The sequence below is a fragment of the Orcinus orca genome, chromosome 5 (genome assembly GCF_937001465.1).
Source record: "Orcinus orca chromosome 5, mOrcOrc1.1, whole genome shotgun sequence".
NCBI classification, from domain to species: Eukaryota; Metazoa; Chordata; class Mammalia; order Artiodactyla; family Delphinidae; genus Orcinus; species Orcinus orca.
The window spans coordinates 112219721-112241896 of NC_064563.1; positions in this window are offsets into that span (position 1 = coordinate 112219721).

Consider the following 22176-nt stretch of genomic DNA (forward strand, 5'->3'; position numbering starts at 1 on the left):
ATAATACATTAATTAATGAATTAATAAATAGTTTTATGTAAGGTCAAAGAGCTCCATAGATTCTGAGTCTTATTTAGAAATAATCAAATGTATCTCTGAAAAATTAATAATGGAATCCAGTGCCTCATCTTAGAACTGAAATATTAAAGTGTTGGAAGAGCTATTCAAATCATGTTAAATATATATGTTTTTTACAGAAGATTTTACTTTGGGAATTCAGTCCTATACCATAATTATTTCTAGTAAGTACTCTTAATAGCGTGCTATACAAACACATAATGTTTAATCACAAAAGAAGCATGGAAAGAATCTCTATAACTTGCCAGTGTGTAATCTTAGGTAGCCAATATGCAATTTACCTTCAGAGTTCAAATGTTCCAGACAAAAGTTGTCTATTACCTTGCCTTTAAAAAAATTTAGTTTATTATATGGTATCCAAGATTGTTAAAATTACTACTTTTTTCTCAATTTACCTGAATTGGGGCTAATCTCTACATTTTTAAAAACTCCTCGTAGATCAAAACATTTTCCCGAATACATAGTGTCAGACTAAACTTCCCTTTGAAACTCTGTCTTTCCCTTATGTTTCTCTTCACCTGCATAAATAGATTTTTTTCCTTTTGTTATTTACACACCTCTCAGCTAAAATAATAGGAATTCTAAAGTGTTGTTCACCTGTTTTTGAATTGCCCTTCGGTTAAACTTAGAAACATTAAAAATAAACTTCTTTGTTTAATATGTAATGAATGAAAAATATTGCAAAATGGCATCCAAAAAGCCACATGGAATTCCTATATGGTCTATCCCTCACTCAATGAAGTGCCAACATATACAGATATCAAGTATATAATTAGAATCATCAAAAGAGTACAAATGGGAGATATTTGCAGTTTCCTTCAAAATAATGAAAATAGAATAAATAAAATAGAATATTGCTTTTAGAAGATATTTTATTTGAGGAAAATTAAAAATTTTTGAGAAAATAAAATTTATGTTATAAACAAGGAAAAATTGGTACTTAATTCTTATTAGATTTGTAATATCAAGGTAGAAACTTCACTGAATAAGCGATTCAATTAAAACAGGTTTGAATATAATAATTTTAGAAGGAAGCTGGAATTACATATATTTTTAATAAAACTTCCTTTTTGATGTATCTCTAAATGAGACCTCAGAGGGCTATTTCAGAAGTAGAGGCCCATTCTTTTCATTAACATTCATAAAGCATCAGTTATTAAAAATCTTAGCTTGCTATTAATACCTTGCAATTTAATTCACAAGTATGAAATTTTCTCACATTTGAAGAACTGCATGTATGGAATCTCAATTTCTTTAAGCAATGGTTCATCCAATGATTATCCTTTAGGGATTTTTTATATTAATAACATATTTGTTGGTAGATATTTATAGATAAATGTTTATATCTGTTAGTCATATATATGAATGTAACTGTAACATTAATTATCACTGTTAAATGTGCCTTTTATTGAACTTGTAAATAAATACAGTGAGAGTGAACTTGAACAAAATACCTTAACCAAATTGATAAAAGGGAATTTGGCCACATGATCCCAGTAGTAAATTACTCAGTGTTTAATTTAGAGACCCAAATTGAACCTTTGACATGCTTGACTGCTAATCATATTTTATGCAGATAAACCCTTTTCCAAGACTTGGGCAGTATATAAAAGAGGCACTGATTTTATTAACACCCCATGAAAAGTGTTCCTACTTTTCTCTCAATTTCTAGAAAATCTGTTTATTAAAAATGTGTAATGTAGTATAAAGATAATCACATTGGGAAACAAAATTTGCTTAAGATTATGAAGACATGTTTATTTCTGTCTGCATTGTGCAGTCACTTTTTCATCTGTACACCTCACCTCATCAGCTACCATATTTTACTTTTTGATGTTGCAAAATAGAATATACATCTCACAAGACATATAGTAAACCAAGTTGGTTTTTAGCTATTAAAATTAGAAACGTTTTGGGAATTCCCTGCTGGTCCACGGTTAGGACTCCGTGCTTTCACTTACGAGGATGTGGGTTCAATCCCTGGTCAGGGAGTTAAGATCCCGCAAGCCGTGTGGTGCAGCCAAAATTTTTTTTTATTTTAAAAATCAGAAACATTTCTATAGTAAATAAACACTGTCTACTTGTCTATAGTAAACGGAGGGTATCCTTATACTTAGCATATTAGACATGTAAAAACAATGAGGCAAACAAAATAATGGTATTACTGAGGTGTCTGATATGTGGGAATCTGAAATCTATATCAAGCTGAATAGATAGTTATATAGGTAAACCAGTAAAAAGGAAAATAAAAGTGCCTCATTGATAGATTTGTTTAAATACTCCTGACAGAACGAAATCATAGCAAATCACTGCTTAAAATGCTTTGAATGATATTGGTAATCTGGGGAGGAAAATGAAGAAATCAAAAATTACTTTTGCAAGGTTTTTTCTTTTTCTTTTTTTTTTGCAGTACACGGGCCTCTCACTGTTGTGGCCCCTCTCGTTGCGGAGCACAGGTTCTGGCGGTGCAGGCTCAGCGACCATGGCTCACGGGCCCAGCCACTCCACGGCACGTGGGATCTTCCCAGACCGGGGCACGAACCCGTGTCCCCTGCATTGGCAGGCAGAATCTCAACCACTGCACCACCAGGGAAGCCCTGCAAGGTGTATTTTTTAAAAGGATCCTTATTGTGCATCAGTTCTTCACTTTGCATTTGAAAATATGACCCACATGTGCAAAAGACTTTTTAAATATGAAAGAATGCATCAAGTATCTTAGCAATTACCATCAGCACTGAACATGAGTTTCAAAATATTGTAGATGTTATTATTTAAAGGTTTCCAAAGCTCTACAAATTACATGATAGATTATATAATAAATAAAAATAATTGATAGGAAATAATTTTATATGGAGATAAAACTACATTTTCTAATTACTAAGTGAAATAAACTGCCTCTTTGATTTCTTCAAATTAATTTGACAATTTTTTGCCATTGTTATGGGAGCTATAAGTCTCTCTATGTCGCTCACTCTGGATTAGCTGTTTTTTAACCAAATAAGTGGAATTGTAACTAAATCTCATGTAATATTTTATTTAATTTAACTATTACTATGATAAGAGATGATCAATTACTGTTTATTACACATAGAGATTTGAGTTTTATAAATATGCTCATTAGATTGGGTGATGATATAAATAGTAGCTGTTAATCTCATTTTCTTCCTTATACTGGAAATAAGATGGGAAGGCCTATATGATTATACAGATCCATCCATTAGGGCTGCTATAACAAAATACCACAGATTGAGTAGTTTATAAACTATAGACATTTATTTCTCACAGTTCTGGAAGCTCAAAGTCTGAGATCAGGGTACCAGTTTGGTCTGGTAAGGGCCCTGTTCCAGGTTGCAGACTTCTCTTTGTACCTTCACATAGTAGAAGGGACTGTGGTGTTTTCTGGTATCTCTTTTAAAAATACACTAATCTGCCTTCATGACCTTCGCATCTCTCAAAGGCCCCACCTCCTAATACCAACACCATTAGTTGCTTGTAATCACCTCCTAATACCATTAGGATTTCAACATAAATGAATTTAGGAGGGTCACATTCAGATATTCAGACCAAAGCAGCAGCTTAAACCAATGAACTTAGTAGTTATCCTTCATCAACACAAATTTAGATAGGTCTGACAGATAGTTACCCAACAATGTTTCTGATAACAGGCAATCTAACTGTCCAATTTAATTGAACAATAACTTGTTAACTGCTGTAACAAAGTATATAAGTATGTTGAGTAGAACAATGGTCAAACATCACAAATTATAGCTTTTCTTGCCAATGTTATCTATTGTTAATGCTGCTACTTTCACTCCTACCTGTGTTTTTTAAAAACACAAATCAGTAATACAATAAAGAAAAAAAAGTAAGTTTCATGTTAGGTTGAGACTTTAGGTGATGAAACCCCAACTCAAATATTCAGAATAATTGGCACATAGAGTCTCTTGCTTAAAAGTACAACCAGGACATTTAAACTAGCTCCAGGGACTTCCCTGGTGGCGCAGTGGTTAAGAATCCACCTGCCAATGCAGGGGACACGGGTTCAGTCTCTGGTCCAGGAAGATCCCACATGCCGCAGAGCAACTAAGCCCATGTGCCACAACTACTGAGCCTGTGCTCTAGAGCCCATGAGCCACAATTACTGAGCTGCCTGCCACAACTACTGAAGCCCACGTGCCTAGAGCCTGTGCTCTGCAACAAAAGAAGCCACTGCAATGAGAAGCCCGTGCACTGCAACAAAGAGTAGCCCTGCTCGTCACAACTAGAGAAAGCCCGCTCGCAGCAAAAAAGACCCAACACAGCCAAAAATAAATAAACTAATTAAAAAAAAAAAAAAACTAGCTCCAAATAGTTATTGGTAAGAGATACAGAAATGCCAGTAATGACTATTTCAAATTTGCAGATGCAATACATTTGGTTTAAGATGAAAACTTTTACGTTATAGATAGAAGTTAACTTATAAATATGAAATTATTTTTATTTTTCAAACATCAGAAGTTTAGCTTTCATATCTGGCTGAAGTTTTAAATTGAGAACTTGAGTGAAATTCACATTTATTTTATCAAGAAATTTCCATGGGACTTCGCATTTCACACTATGTGAACCACATAATGATTCAAATATTTCATAGCCTACTTTCAGGGGTAGTAATATCAGGCACCATCCAGTGTGCATTTGATTTAAACTGCAACTGAGCATATATTAAAAACAACCTGTTTTAGAATCTCATGCACATTTTCAGTGTTGAAAACTTTTATTCTTAGGAAAATGTATACTTCATAGGGCCACTGCTTTATATACAGAAGGAAAATTTAAGAAACAAGGTGTAAGTACTGGTAAGTAGATGATGTGTCACTTCTTTGAAATTGTTATTTGTGTCACTAAAACTTGTTTTCTTGTTACAAAAGAAAGACAAGATAGGAAATAATGTTCTGTAACATTTAAATTCAAACAAAATCCATTTGAAATGATCATGAAATTGAGGCATAAGTGATATTTTGACTCCTTAATCTTGAAAAGTTTTAATTACTTCATTTTTAATAAAAATTTATGAAAGATTATTAGAAACAGGTTTATTTTGACTCTGTGCATTAAGGTAGTAATGAACATCAAACATCCAGATACTCACTTATTTATTTACCAACACATATTTTGTAAACCTATTATATACACAGTATTTATTTGGTTACTAATAGGATAAAAAGCTTGATCAACAATACATGTCTCTAATAGAGATTATAGTTGAGTAAAGGAGGATATAAACCTAAATAAGTGTAATACAAGGGGAAAAAAATGTGTCTTAAAGAAAGCACATTGATAGATAAAATGCTGTGGAATTTCAGAGAAAGGAGAAATATTTGTATTTGAGGGACCAGGGAAAGCTCAGTTGAGGAGTTCACACTTGAACCAGGAACTAGAGGATTCTTTGTGGGGAAATGGGAAATTAAAATTATTCAAGTCTGTGAGATAATTATTAGAAAGTATATAGAAATATATGTAGAAAATTGAGTAGAGTTCCTTGTGCTATACAGTAGGTCCTTATTAGTTATCTATTTTATATATAGTAGTGTGTATATGTCAATCCCAGTCTCTCAGTTTATCCCCCCACCCTTACCCTCTGGTAACCATAATTTGTTTTCTACATCTGTAACTATATTTCTGTTTTGTAGATAATTTCATTTTTACCCTTTTTTAAGATTCCACATATAAGCAATATCATATGATATTTGTCTTTCTCTGTCTGACTTACTTCACTCAATATGACAATCTGTAAGTCCACCCATGTTGCTGCAAATGGCATTATTTCTTTCTTTTTATGGCTGAGTAATATTCCGTTGTATAGATGTACCACATCTTCTTCATCTATTCATCTGTTGATGGACATGTAGGTCGCTTTCATGTCCTGGCTATTGTTAATAGTGCTGCAATGAATATTGGGGTGAATGTGTCTTTTTGAATTATGGTTTTCTCCAGATATATGCCCATGAGTGAAATTACTGGATCACATGATAGCTCTATTTTTAGTTTTTTAATAAACCTCCATACTGTTATCCATAGTGGTTGTACCAATTTACATTTCCATCAATGGTGTACTTACTTACAAAACAGAAATAGAGTCACATATGTAGAAAACAAACTTATGATTACCAGGGGGGAAAGCTGGGGGTGGGGGGAGGGATAAATTGGGAGACTGGAATTGACATATACACACTACTATATATAAAATAGATAACTAATAAGGACTTACTCTATAGCACAGTGAACTCTTCTCAATACTCTGTAATCATCTATATGGGAAGAGAATCTAAAAAGGAGTGGATATATGTATATGTATAACTGATTCACTTTGCTGTACAGCAGAAACTAAAACAATATACTATACTCCAATAAAAATTAAAAAAAATAAAAAATAAATCTATGCTAAGTGAAATAAATCAGAGAAAGACAAATACTGTATAATATCACTCTTATATGTGGAATGTAAAAAATACAACAAACTAGTGAATATAACAAAAAGAAAATGGACTCACAGATATAGAGAACAAACTAGTGGTTACCAGTGGGGAGGTGGGTGGGTGGAGGGGCAAGATAGGAGTAGAGGATTAAGAGATACAAACTATCATGTATAACATAAATAAGCTATGAAGGTATATTGTAGAACACAGGGAATATAGCCAATATTTTATAATAACTATAAATGGAGTATCACCTTTAACCTATAACATATAATATTGTACATCAACTATATCTCAACAAAATATTTTTAAAAGAAAATATATAGAACAAGAAAATATTTGGCCCAGAAAAAGAAATAATATATTGCCATATTTTTAATTCTAGAATATGTATTCTTTCTCCCAGGAATTATCTTTTGTTCTAGAACAAACATATTTTGCAGTTTATATCCTAAAATCATTTTTTACAAAATAACTCATAATTTAAAAAATTGATTTTAGAAAGGTAAAATATACATTTGCCTATTGAGAATCTGAGTCCCCTAGTGTGAGTTTTGTACATTATCTCAATATGCATTAAAAATTATCAAGGCATGTCTGAACACAAATAGACAGCAGATACTTTAAAGTATTAAAAGTATGGCAATTTATTATTCTTTTAAGGGCCAAATATTTTCTTGTTGCTATATACCATGAGAGAGAGAGAGAGAGAGAGAGAGAGAGAGAGATTACAGAAAAGATTTTAACAATTTCACACACTTTTATAAATGAAATAATAATAATAATTAGACATTTTCCTTTCATGTTAATCTTTCATTAAAAGAACACTGGATATTTAGATATAATTTTTATATTCTATACTGAAAATGCATAGATAAGTGTCTCAAATTAATTCTGTTTTTTGCCATATGAATATGCACGTTCATATTCCTATGTATTTATAGTTCTTTATCATTTGAATCAAGTCTTTAAAGAAAAGCAAATGGCTAATTAGATCATTGCATTTCTTGAGAGATGACTCCATAATAGCTCAAATTTGTTAGTAAAACAAAATGTAGGATTCAGTTTTAAACACTGCAGTCATATGAAAATCTTTGATTAAAAGAAACATGCAGGGCTTCCCCGGTGGCGCAGTGGTTGAGCGTCCGCCTGCCGATGCAGGGGACGCGGGTTCGTGCCCCGGTCCGGGAAGATCCCACATGCCGCGGAGCGGCTGGGCCCGTGAGCCATGGCCGCTGAGCCTGCGCGTCCGGAGCCTGTGCTCCGCAACGGGAGAGGCCACAACAGTGAGAGGCCTGCGTACCGCAAAAAAAAAAAAAAAAAAAAAGAAACATGCAGAGTTGTTGCTTTGTTATATTAGCTCCTTAGAAAATCTTATCTAAAAAAATGTATTTACTAACTAGTAATTCTAAAAATAATTGCATTAAATTTGGTCTCATGAAGAACTCATAAGATCTAATTTAACAATATTCCTGTTTTTGAAATGCATTTTTTTCATGCTGTTTATAATGAGTTTGCAAAATAAAAATAATAAACTAATACAAATTCACATTTGAAATTAAAGTTTGAAACAATAATTTTGAATAGTAAAACTACAACATTTTATAACCACTTTGAAAGATTGTTGGTACATTTTTTGGCTTTTTTTCTTTTGGTTTCTTGTTCTGTACTGAATCATGTACTAAATCTGAAAATACATAGATTAGTTTCCTTGGGGAGGTATCAATATATATATTGCTATTTAAAAAAAATATTTTTTTATAATGACATTTAAAAAAATTTAACATGGCATGTCCTTTATAAGAAGCCATGAAAAATAAAATGGCTACTTTATAGTTTTACATTAGTTATTCAAAAAAAATACCCCCCAATCAAAGATATTACTTTTATAAATTTTTTCCAAATCAAATTATTCTTAGTTTCTCCAAGTTTGTAGTCTTGAGTTTTCAAACAACTTACAAGTGTCAGAGGACACAGATGAAAAACATATCTCACTTCCATGTTCTGGAGTCAGAGATTTTTCCTACTGCTTTTCTGCCCTGATTAAAAGTTTTTTCTTCCTACCTGATCTTCTAGTCTTTCCATCTTGATGACTCCTTCTTATTTTGACATGATTGGGTTTGGATTAAAAACCACAGCTTAGGACATCTTACTGACTTAGCACCTATTCACAAAAATATTCTGGAGCTCTATACTGTGCACGCACCTAGAAGATGTTGCATCATTGCCCATTGGAGGTTTTTAAGATAACTGTGCCACTGTTTCTCACAAAGAACACCAATACATGCTCACACCCACATCCACACCTCCACTGCCATCACTCTCCTACATGGGAGAGGCATCATACATTTATAAGTATCATCATACATTTTATATCTTTTGTCATGCTTATATGGATAACTTTTCATAGGTCCTAGATTGGGGAAAAGAAAGAACACACGGTAAATGAAGGAAAGAAGTCATATTATATGAAAAATTTAATATACTATCAGAAATGAACTTGATAAGTTTTTAGGTGTAATCAGTCTTCTTGTCTGTAGTTTTCTTAGGTTCAACATTGATTTCTATAACCTTTTCTAGTAGACAATGAATTTTAAATGCGTGCTAATAGTAGTTGGTGTAGAGTTTTATGAAGTGGATGGATGTTTTCACATTTTCAACTTGAACTCTCATTGCCCCTTTCTAAAGCTCTATTTTTCTTCCCTGGTTAGAAAACCAAAGGATCTAGTTCTCAAGTTTTGTTTTTATCTTTGCATTTCCCCTCTCTTGAGGCTATGGTGGTAAGAGCTCTTTCACCTTGTAAGTGTTGAGGAAATCACAATTAAATGATCCTCTAAGATATGTTTCAGGCTGTCGCCATGTTCCTCAGAGACTCCAGGTCTAAGGTGAGGATTTGAATTCAAAATTGTTAATGTTTCATAACATCATAAAATATTAAACCTAGAAGGTATAGTAAAAATAATCCTTTCCCAATTTCCTTGTTATATCTGAAAGAAAACAGTTTAAAAGTGACAGCGTCTAGTCCAAAGTCACAACTGAAGACAGAAGCCTAGACTTTCTGATCTAACATAACCTTCTGCAGCTAATTGGATATGGAATCTTTCACATGTCAAAGTAACGATGGTGTAACAATACATCATCTACCTTGATTAATGACCATAACGAAAGGCTTGCTTATCACAATGAAAGTAAATACAGCAAGCAGATTTATTGAATTTTAAAAGCTGTAATGTCTTTCTCTCTGTGGTGTGCTTGTATTGCAACCATGGTCTTTTAAATCTGCCTATGTTATAGTTACCAGGTCTATAATACCTTGTTATTCAGATGGCCATGAAGAAGGAAAAACAAGAACCTCAGAGATGAATAATTATGTAGGAAAATATGTAGTTAGAAAAAAAAGTCACTCATATGTCAGAGAAAACTGTGTCTGTTTGTGTGTGTGTTTAATTTATACATGTAAAAAAGGAAAATTCTCCCATATGTTCATTGGAAATATTTAAAGAATAAAATGTAAAGGAGAAATGAAAAGAAAAAAATACTACTTGGCTTTTTAAAATTAAAGTAATATTAATTTTAGACATTTATGAAAGCGCATTAACATTTACAACTAATTATAACAGCACCGAATTTTTTAATAAAACTTTTGTTTTTCAAGAGCCTTTATAATCACCATCTTAATTTAGCCCCATAATAGCTGTGGGACATTGTCAAGGGAAATTTTATTTTCTTTTTTGCCCAAGATGAATAAATGAAGTTGTTTAGATCTTTGACCAGTAATCATCTATTATACTGATATATCCGATTTTTTTTTTTTTTTTTTTTTGCCGTAATCGGGCCTCTCACTGTTGTGGCCCCCCCCATTGCGGAACACAGGCTCCGGACGCGCAGGCTTGATATATCAAATTAACAGTTTCATGCACTTTCAATACCAAATTATTTATAAAAACACAATCATCTGTAATTCACATGGTATGAGTATCCGTTTACTGTTGTTTATTGAAAAACTTTCATAAAAAAGTTTCATAAAACTTTCATTTCCTCTCTTCCAAAGAAACCTTCCTTAAAAAGCAACTATTACCATTAACTCTTACCAAATGCATTTCATAATAGCACACTTCTACCTATAAAATATAGCCCAAACAACCTAAGGTCCTACATGCAGTCTGAGATCCAACATTATACATGAAAATAGAAATGATCTTAAAAGCAGGAAGTATCAGTTTATACCCAGGTCTACTAAGTGTATAAAATGTGACACCCTTAACATATGTTAGCAATAATTCCTAGGAAGATGGTTTTATTACATAGGCTAATCCTTGCCACATTCCCAAATTGGTTTTTATTCAGACATAGAGTCAGTGATGGACCTGGGGTTAGTCATGCGGCATTAATTTCAGTTTACAGTGTGAGTACAGAGTCATTGTTCTCACTAAGATGTGAACATGTTGCTATGTTCAATCATTCTGCAACTGAATGAGTGATGGTATCAATTAAGGATATGGGGGAGGATCAGGTAATAGGTAATAAAACAAAAATTGTTTCTGTTTTGTACAGTTTAGATTTAAAATTTCTTAAAAAAACCATGTAGAATATTGCAAATACAGTTCTATATTGAAGTATAAAATATAGGAGAGACATTTGGCTGGAGATTAAAGTTTTGTAGTCATCTCTTTAGAGTCAGTATATAAAATGTGGATGAGATTACTAAGGGACTGAATACAGAGAAAAATAAGAATTGACACTGAACCCTGGACAATTCACAATTCAATATTTTGTGGGTGGGAAAACCTAGTAAAACAGAATAAGAAATAGGGGGAAGAAAACCAGGAGATTGTGATGTAATTTCTAATTTAATGCTATACTTCTGGAACTTTCATTGATGTGCATAATGAAACCAAGTAATTTCTGTCTGTCTGTCTCTCTTTCTCCATATGTGTCTATGTACATGGGTGTGTTTATGTGTGCTGAATAACATTATAAATGTTAATGTGTCTGTCAAAACTGTTTTATAATTACTCTACAGCTATATAATTACTCTACAGTGTTTATTTCCTAAATCTTACATATTTTTCCTTCAGCATGAAAAGTTTTATAGCAGTCTCTAATGAACTAAATACATTCTTTTTAAAATATTTTATGCTGTTTTCCTCCTACTAGATCCTAGTGTAAATGAACATTGTTGGATAATTTTGATGCACTGGTCTCTCTTATTTTCATTTAAGAAATGGGCATAAACCTAATTAAAGGTCTATTTTTTTTGGTTTCCTTCTTCATTTGTTTATGCCACAGGCCAAATGTCCTTCAAAGTACACTTTTCCTTTTCCTTTTGTGTATCATGGAGTAAAAGTCAAATGGTATATATTCTTGCCACCTTTGTGTCTAAGCTGATTACATTTTCCAGAAAAGACAAGTTAAGTATGAAAGTAGTTTTAATGTTTTTATACATAATATATGCTATTGTATCTTTAGGAGCAACAAACTATACTCATATGACACACACACACACACACACACACACACACACACATATATATATATATATATATATATATATATATATATATACCACAGACTCTTCTTCAACATTGATCATTTGGACATAGTTTATAATATAAAAATATTCAAGATTGCTTAAAAATAATGTAAGAGCCTTCACAGATAATGCCATGCTCATATGCATGCCAACAAATATTCTCACATTATCAGTATTTCTCAAAGGGCATCATAAAATTCATTTTAGGAAAATCAACAGCAGAAAATGTATGTCTCAAGTAAAAAAGTGTCTTGTGACAATTCCTTTTCAGCAGTTTATAGATCTTGCTCCAAAGAAAATATGACTTACATAATCTTACTAATTTTATATGAGTAATCTATGAGTATATTAGTTATAATTAAGATTGAAGTAAATTTTTATCTGGATATTTTTGTTTATAAGCATAATTTTGTTTTTCATGGTGATTTTTATAATTATGGGTATTTCCTTTATACATTTACTATTAAAATATTTTATATAGATGGTAGGGTTAGTATTAAATTGAAATATAAAGATAAATTATCACTAAGATCAGCAATCACCAGTTCCTAATTTTTTGTAGTAACAAATACTGCTAACTATATGCCTATATATATACATACATATTATTTCATACAATTCCAGATATTGTTTTTTGGAGTGGGGCAGGAAAAGAGTTTAATTTAAGTTAATCACAAACATATGGATACTTTATTATTTTTTAAAATAAAATTGTCTTTCAAGAAATTGTTGAATATATATTACATGTAAGCCACAGTATATTTTGCTAGGAATACATATATGAGTAAAATATGTTCCCTGATCTCAAGGACATCAAAATTTGTGGAACAATGAATTTATGTAACTAACTGTATCTCATAATTATTAGAGCTGTGCCAGTGATATGGACAAAGTGTTATGGGAATACAGAGTGCAAAAATAATTAGTTCTTTCTTTGACATTGGAAATGCCTTCCAAGAAAAAGCAGATCATGAAAAATGAGTATCATTTCACTAGTGTAAGAGAGACAGAAGAGAAATGTGGAAGATTAGGAGTCAAGCAGATACACAAATAAATAGGGATTGTGCCTTACTTGAGACATTTGCATAATCATAGACTGGTATAGTTTGGAGTAAAAAGCAAATATTAAATAAAAATTCAATATATTAAGGTTGAAGATTCACTAAAATAGACATAGAGGAAAGACATTGGGAGCAGAGCTGGTAAAGAGAATGTTGAAGTGACTGACACAAGGCCTAAGAAATTAATTAGGGTGAGAATTTTGTTGTCATTAAACTCTGTATTAAGAAAAATAGACTTTTTCCTGTAGGTAATGTGAAGTTCTGAAACGTTCTTAAACTGTCCTTTAAAATGTCTAAATCTATGAAAGATTTAGGAACAGAAAGTGGCAACATGATTTGTGTACTACAAAAGAAAGAACTTGAGGTGTGAAGGAAGCTATTAATATTATTTCCAGTATAAGTGTAGGAAAGAGTAGATGAGAGGAAGATGAGGAAAGTAGAGTCAATATTTTGAAAGAAAAGCAATACCTTTTTTCCAAGGCACTGAATTCATTGATTTACTTTTTGTAAGTTTTTATAAATAATATGCAAGAAATTATACTGTCCAGTGGACATACAAGATTCAACCACTATCCTCAAAGAACTAACGATCTATTACAAATTTATAAACCAATGAACCTCAAATTCTACACTAAGTTGACTACAATCAGCTGTATTTTGAACTTCTAACACTAGGCATTTCCATTTTTAGGCCTTTTAGAATGTAGATGCTTCTTTGTATTATATTTCTTTTATGTACCTGATTTTTAAATGATATCTGCAATCCTTTACAAATGCAGAAGCATAAGAATAAATATTCCCTTATCCTTGTAGCATATAAAGTAGCATATAATAATATGTCAAGTGAGTCCACAAAATAATGGAAAATACATAATCAGCTCAGTAGTCACAAGGAAATAAATCATGTAGTGACTTTTGAGAGTTTCTTTCTTCATGCACAGTTAAAATGGTTAACTTTAGTGAGTGCCTTTGCTATTTTTGAAACAGCATATAAGATTAGCATCACCTATATGCAAGAGGTTAGAACATTTAAAATATAGTTTTGTGTGTATATATGTATATATATATATATGTGTTGCCTATATGTGTATATATTTTTGTATGTATGTATACATATTCAACCAAAATATTATAAGATGCTAGTTTTTCTTTCAGTAGTATTTTTAGTTCTCTCTGACCAAGCAAATGTGGACCTACAAATATGGAAGTTGGATAATTTCTAGTTCTGCTTGATAACCTATATCTAGATAATCTGTATAAACCACTGCTTTGTATAGTGAATAACATGTTGGAATTTCTACCTTTTTAACATGTTAGTTATTTATTGGTTCTAGTAGACTTCTTAAATGGATTTCTCGGGACATGTTGTTTAACATGTGAAGAAAATACATTGAAATTTGATTACATGGACAATTGATTTTTATATTTTTATTGTATATCAGTTAAATCTAAATAAAAATAGTGTACTTTTTAATATTCTCTTCTACACAAAACTGTCAGTAATTTTTTTTCTTTCTTTCTAAGGATTTGCAATGCAATGATTCTATAAATCTTTCTTAACTCCTGCAAGGATGGTTGATCTTTAGAATGCCATTGAAAATGAACTTGTGGGACAGGTAATTCTTATGTGGCAAACCTATTTGCACACTGCTATCAGCATTCAATGAAAAGATATAAAAACTGTCATAGCAATTCATGTGAAGAACATCACATCAAATAACATCATAGAGGACCACTGTAACCAATGATAACACATTTTTTTCCTGATCTTATTAATGCTATACATGTAGTAAATTATTCATCTGATTGCATACTATAAAATCTACATTTTATTCATACTACGTTGTATGTTCCTATAAACAATAAACACACATACACACCAGTTTCCAGTGCATTAAGTTCCAGTGAGAAGAAATATGAGACACAGGCAGAATTGGAGAGTGTCTGACAGAAGCAAACCTTTAATAACACATGGCATCACTGTAGTAGTTCTAGCCAGCAATCCCACAGACTCTTAAATCTAAATTAGTTAATGGTCCTTGTCAGCAGCCTGTAAGTTCTAGGGAGGCTGCAAAGTATTTCTTTCTTCCAGTCACAGAGAGCCTTGACTAGAGTGAAGGATATTGAGGAAGTAGGGCATGTGTCATCAATGAAATATATTGGATCTCTAATGTATGTCTCCTAGAAACTGTTATTAATCCCAAGTTTCTCAACCTAGAAGTAGTCTAGCAGCTGCCAAAGGAAAGAGTGGTAGTGGCAATTAGAGCAACTGAGGCTTAAAAGGTAAATGTCTTCCAGGCATGGATAATTGATTGCTAGAGCTCAAACAAAACCTTCTACTTCTGAATATAAACCTACTTTAAAACAAAACTAAATTTCCAAATATGCAATGACTTTATTACATGGCAAAGTCTAGTTATATATGTCCATATATTGAAAAGAAAGTATTCATATGCTCTGTGATCTTGAGCAAGTTACTGAAAGTTTTTGGCCCCAGTTTCCTCTTCTCTGAAACAAAGATGACAATGCATAACTTGTAGAATTGTTATGAGTAAACATTTTTTATACTTTTAAAGCCCTTACAGCGCCTGGCAAATAGAGGGTACAACATAAGTGCATGGTAAATAAATCCAAGAGAGAGTTGAGAAAACTAATCATAGAAAGCTCAGATCAAATGAATGACTGTTTAACTAAGGAGATGGCATGAGGCAGATCCCAGCCTTGCCATTTACAAGCTCAAGGTTCTTGAACAAATTGCTTAACCTTGCTAAACATCATCTGTGAAATGGAAATACCACTTGCTTCTTAACAATAACTCAGAATTAAAGGAGCAAGTGCCTGTAACCTAGTAGATTGAACAAAATAGATGTTCAGCACCAAAGAGGTAATATTATCCAGGCTTTCTTGTCAGTAATTAGTGCTGGGCTTATCTCTGGGTTACTTTCCAGTTGTCATCCTTGTAACCTATGCTGAACCTGATTCAAGCTTCTGTCAAAACTTCGATAGCAAAAATGTTTCTAGGCACTGCTTCTATAGTGCAGGCCTAGTGGAAATGAAATTGTTAAAAAGAGAAACTTCAGAGTGCTATAGCGAGAAGCATGTCTGAAAGTATAACCTAGGATGTTACTTGGAATCAATGACTTTTAAAAAGTGGAGAAAACTTGCTCTGGTCGAATTCAACTTAGAAGTTTTTTTTTGTTTGTTTTTTTCTATCAAAATCAGAAGCCAAAGAAGACCTGATTTACTTATTAGAATGAATAAGGTGCAGTTCTATATAGCACAGAGGTACAGTTGATAAAGTCTCTACATTTGAGTTTAAAGAGAGAGCAAGTGCAAACAGAGAGACTGAAGTTATTATCCAAGTAGCAACATAAGATAATGACCATTTTGACTCAGATTCATTTGCAATGGAGAAAAAGATCAGTTGATGACAGAGAACATGGATGAAAAATAAGATATTCTGCAGAAGACTAGGTAAAAACATGGATCTTAACAACATCTAACTGAAAGGTATCAGCTTTTTTTTTTTTTAATGTAAAGAGCTGCATGCTAACATGAAAGTCATACTGAATATTATGTGGTGTTTTTTGAGTGAAAATATTTATGCTGCATAAATATGTATAGTAGGCATGTGAACTTCAAGAAATTAACAGAAAGGCAAGAGAAGATGATGTAATACATAAATAGAAATATTCTTGAAGTGTTAATGAGGAAAAGAAAACAGATCAAATAATTGAAGGGATTGTTCCAGGGATCTCACAGGAAAAGGAAAAATGGAAGAAAGTATGACAACAATTACAGGAAAGTTAATTAATTTTCCTGTTGCCCCTTCAGTGGACTACAGAATATAAGTTTGGAAATAAGCAAAATAAAAATCTGGATAAATAGAAGTGGTACCATATATCCACACACAATTATAATAGCTACCATAACTGAGTGTAGCATTATCCTGCAGAGTCCTACTTAGGAACACAATTTGCTATTGGAAAAATATCAGTCTTGGCATTAGTAGATTAGTCATGGGGAGCTCATATGATCCCAGAGTAGCCCTTGGAGATATAAACACCTATACTAATCTTCAACTTCAAATATAAGATTATTTGTCTAAATATACAAATGAGATAATCTTGTTACCAATAAAATAAGAGATGCATAATTTCAAATACCCTAGAGTAATAATCCAAAGACCTTATTACAGTAAAAAAAAAAATGAAAAAATGAAAAGAAAGGTGGCATTAGAACCTGACAGAACTGAATTTAAAACATGACAATGCATTCCATTTTTTCTTACCTTGAGGATTTTAACAGTGTAAGCCTCATTAATTCATTTATTTATGAAAAAATATATTCAATGTTTATCATATATTAATATATATATTAAAGACATAAAACCCACAGTCCTGTTCTTGAAGAAATCTCTGTTTAGTGAGGTAGAAGAACAGTGAGCAGATACTTATACTAGAGTATTATACATGCTAGGTGGATATGCATAGAAAGGTCTATGTTCAAGACAGGGATCTAGGGGATTGAGGATGTGGTTAGGTGTTTAGGAGGAAGTAAAATTTTAGCTAGACTAGGAAAGCTGATATGAAAATGGAGCCATTTGTTCAAAAAGGGTACAAATACATGTAGAAGATAGCATTTTAAAAGTTATAAAGAGATCCATATAGATAAGTTGTAAATATGGATAAACTGAAAGGGAGCAAAAGCATGCAATGTTATGTAATTTGGAGTTAATATTGAAGCCTGTAGGAAACCACTGAAAGATTGTCAACAGGGGAGTGGAACGTTTTAGTAAATCACTTGGATGATGTAATGGATGTGGTTTGTGCTCTGTTAGATAGCCTTTTCTGAGCCTATTTCTTCCCAAAACTGCTGCTGCTGCTGCTGCTGTGGCTCATAGTTATCCCCTTTAGAGAACTGCCCTCATCCGTGGTGACCTGCTATACCCAGTATGTTATGCTCCTCTCTGTCTGGAGGGCTCCACAGGCAAAACAACTGACTGACATGGAGGTATACAAGCACACCTCATATATATGGGAGTTCAGTTCCAGACAACTGCAGTAAAGTTGTGTAAAATAAAGTGAGTCACACAATTTTTTTGGTTTCCCAGTGCATATAAAAGTTATGTGTAAACATAACTATACAGTTATCTATTAAGTGTGAAATAGCATTATGTCTGGAAAATAATGTACATATCTTAATTTAAAACTGCTTTATTGATAAAAATGCTAACCATCATCTGAGACTTCAGCAAGTAGTAATCTTTTTGCTAGTAGTGTCTTGCCTCAAAATTGACGGTTGCTGACTGTTCAGGGTGATGGGTGCTGAAGGTTGGGGTGGCTGTGGTAATTTCTTAAAATAAGACAACAATGAAGTCTGTTGAATTGACTGACTCTTCCTTTCATGAACAATTTCTCTGTAGCAGGCAATGTTATTTGATGGCATCTTACCCACAGTAGAACTTCTTTCAAAATTGGAGTCAATCCTCTCAAACCCTGCCACTGCTTTACCAACTAAGTTTATGTGATATTCTAAATCTTTTATTGTCATTTCAACAATCTTCACAGCATCTTCACCGAGTAGTTTCCATCTCAAGAAACCACTTACTTTGCTTATCCATAAGAAGCAACTCCTCATCCATTTAAGTTTTATCATGAGATAGTAGCAATTCAGTCACATCTTCAGGCTTCACTTCTAGTTCCAGTTTTCTTGCTATTTCCACCACATCTTCAGTTGCTTTCTCCACAAAAGTCTTGAACCCCTCAAAGTCATCCATAAGGGTTAGGAATCAGATTCTTCCAAACTTCTGTGAATGTTGATTTTTTTTTTTTTACCTCTTCCCATTAAGAGTGTGAATGTTTTTAGTGGCATCTAGAACAGTGAATCCTTTCCAGAAGATTTTCAATTTACTGTGCCCTGGTCCATCAGAGTAATCACTAACTATGGTAGCTCTATCCTTAATAAATGTATAATAATAATAAAATAATGTAAACAATAAGACTTGAAGTCAAAATTACTCCTTGATCCACGGGCTGCAGAATGGATGTAGTGTTAGCAGGCATGAAAACAACATGAACCTCACAGTACATCTCCATCAGAGCTCTTCAGTGACCAGGTGCATTGTCAATGAGCAGTAATATTTTGAAAGGAATTTTTTTTCTGAGTCATAGGTTTTAGCAGTGGGTTTAAAGTATTTAGTAAACCATGTTATAAACAGATGTGCCATCATCTAGGCTTTGTTGTTCCATTTGTAGAGCACAGGATGAATTGATTTAGCATAATTCTTAAGGTCTTTAGGATTTCAGAACGGTAAATAAGCACTGGCTTCAACTTAAAGTCACCATGGATGCCTTAGCCCCTAACAAGAGAGTCAGCCTATCCTTTGAATCTTTGAAGCCAGGCATTGACTTCTCCTCTCTAACTATGAAAGCCCTTCATGGCATCTTCTTTCAATATAAGGCTGTTTTGACTACACTGAAAATCTATTATTTAGTGTAGCCACCTTTATTAATTATCTTAGCTTGATCTTCTGGATACCTTGATGCAGCTTCTACATCAGCACTTGCTGCTTCACCCTGCACTTTTATGTTATGGAGATAGTTTCTTTCCATAAACCTCATGAAATTTTGGCTTCAAACTTTTCTTCTGTAACTTCCTCAATGCCTCAGCCTTCACAGAATGGAAGAGAGTTAGGGTCTTTCTCTGGATTAGGCTTAAGGGAATATTGTGGCTGGTTTGTTCTTCTATCCAGACCACTAAAACTTTCTCTATATCAACAATAAGGCTATTTCACTGTCTGATCATTTTTGTGTTCACTGGAATAGCACTTTTAATTTCTTTCAACAACTTTTCCCTTGCATTCACAACTTCCATTCACTTGAACACTTAGAGACCATTGTAGGGTTATTAATTTGCCTAATTTCAACACTGCTGTGTCCCAGGGAATAGAGGGGGCAGAGGAGAGGGAGAGAGATGAGGGAAGAGTCAATCAGTCTAACAGTCAGAACACACACAATATTAATCTATTGTTTGCCATCTTATAGGGCACATTTCATGGTGTCTCAAAACAATTACAATAATAACATCAAAGATCAGTGATTACAGATCACCATAGCAAATATAATAATAATGAAAAAGGTTAAAATATTGCAAGAATAAACAAAATGTGACACAGAGACACAAAGCGAGTAAATGTTGTTGGAAAATGGTGCTGATAGACCAGTTTGATGCAGAGTTAGTACAAAAATTCTATGTGTAAGAAAATGCAATGTATGTGAAGAACAGTATAGCAAAGTGCAATAAAATGAGGTATACCCATACAAGGTTGTCAAAAACAAGCACTAACCCTATAAAGTAGTTCCTGCTCCAGCACACCCTGAGGGATCAGTATGAGTGTAGATATGCATAGAAACCACCACATTCTGGCCTATCTTTTCTCTCCATCTGTATCCTGTATCCATCATTTCCTTTCTGTGGAGAGCATTCCCTCAGTGAATTGTTTGTGCAGCAATTTCCAAGCATGTATTTGCTTTTAGAAACTCCAAATGAGTCATGTATGTAGAGGATGGGCCTGAATGGGAGACAGAAGTTTGGAGAGAAGAGTTAATTTCAAAATCAGAATAATTACAGAATTCTTACTAAAACTCAGATAAGAAGATAAATGAGGACCAGAACTAAAGCATAGCACTTAGACTACAGAAAATGGTATAATTGCCAGAGATACTAAATGCAGAGTTGACAGGACTGAGAGGTATGGGATAAAGGAGAAGGTAGTCTCCATCTTTGACATCAGGCTCTAGTTATTGGTATTAACATTTACTGAAAAAAAATAATGCATTTAAACAATTTATGTAAACATTCAAACACACAGAAAACAGAACTGAATTTTTAAAATATACATTCACTTTTAAAGACATAAAAAACAATAAAATAGGTGTCTGAGTTGGGACCAGGAATTGAGGATGAGGATAAAGGAGAAAAATATAAAATCAAATGAGAGGGTCCTATACTAACAAATAATAATAAAAGGATATAACTTGAAGGATGTAATTAATTCAGCTTTCCATTTTCATACAGTTGAAGTAGGAAAAACAATTTAAGAGATGAGAACAGAGTGAGTGAAGGAAATTTGATGAGAAAAGAGCTTATTTATTCATTACATAGATGTGTCTACTAGAATGTTGAAAATTCTAGACTCAACTTTAGAAAATTTTGATTCCAACATATTCATCTGCAATGGGAAAACACTTATCACACATGGTGAGAAATTGCACTATATGCAAAAATACCAAGCCCTGCCTCTAACACATGAACTCAATAAATGTCAATTTTCTCTTATCATTCCTACCCTATTGTTAACTGTGATTGCATTTGATTGTACATCAACAAGTTAAAAATGCTGCTGTCAGTTTGCACAATTTCCCTTATTCCCTAATATTAGTGTTTTTGAATTTGCTGTTTCGTTCTGCTCAACTTTTCTTTTCTTTTTTTCTTTTTTTTTGTGATAAGCGGGCCTCTCACTGTTGTGGCCTCTCCCGTTGCAGAGCACAGGCTCCGGACACGCAGGCTCAGCGGCCATGGCTCACGGGTACAGCTGCTCCGCGGCATGTGTGATCTTCCCGGACTGGGGCACGAACCCGTGTCCCCTGCATCGGCAGGCGGACTCTCAACCACTGTGCCACCAGGGAAGCCCTCAACTTCTCTTTTTACCTGAACCACTTTTAAACTAAGGACTCCATTTTTTGCAGGCACTCTGCTTTGCTCCTACCTGATCATTTCAACCAATTCATACAACTTCCTTTACATCTTATTCATTTACCAACAAACTTGACTATCAAGTAAAATCACTTCATCAATCAATGCATCCTAAATTCTTTGTGTGGGTGGGATGGAGTGGGAGAGAAATCTGCCATTCTTGATACAATTTCCTAGTTTTAGACACTGAAATTTTACTTCCTGATCTCTGCTTGTTAGCTGAGAAACAGTAGCAAACTATGATAAATATATCTAAGATAGTATTAAGTCCCTTAATATAAAGAAGAGGAAA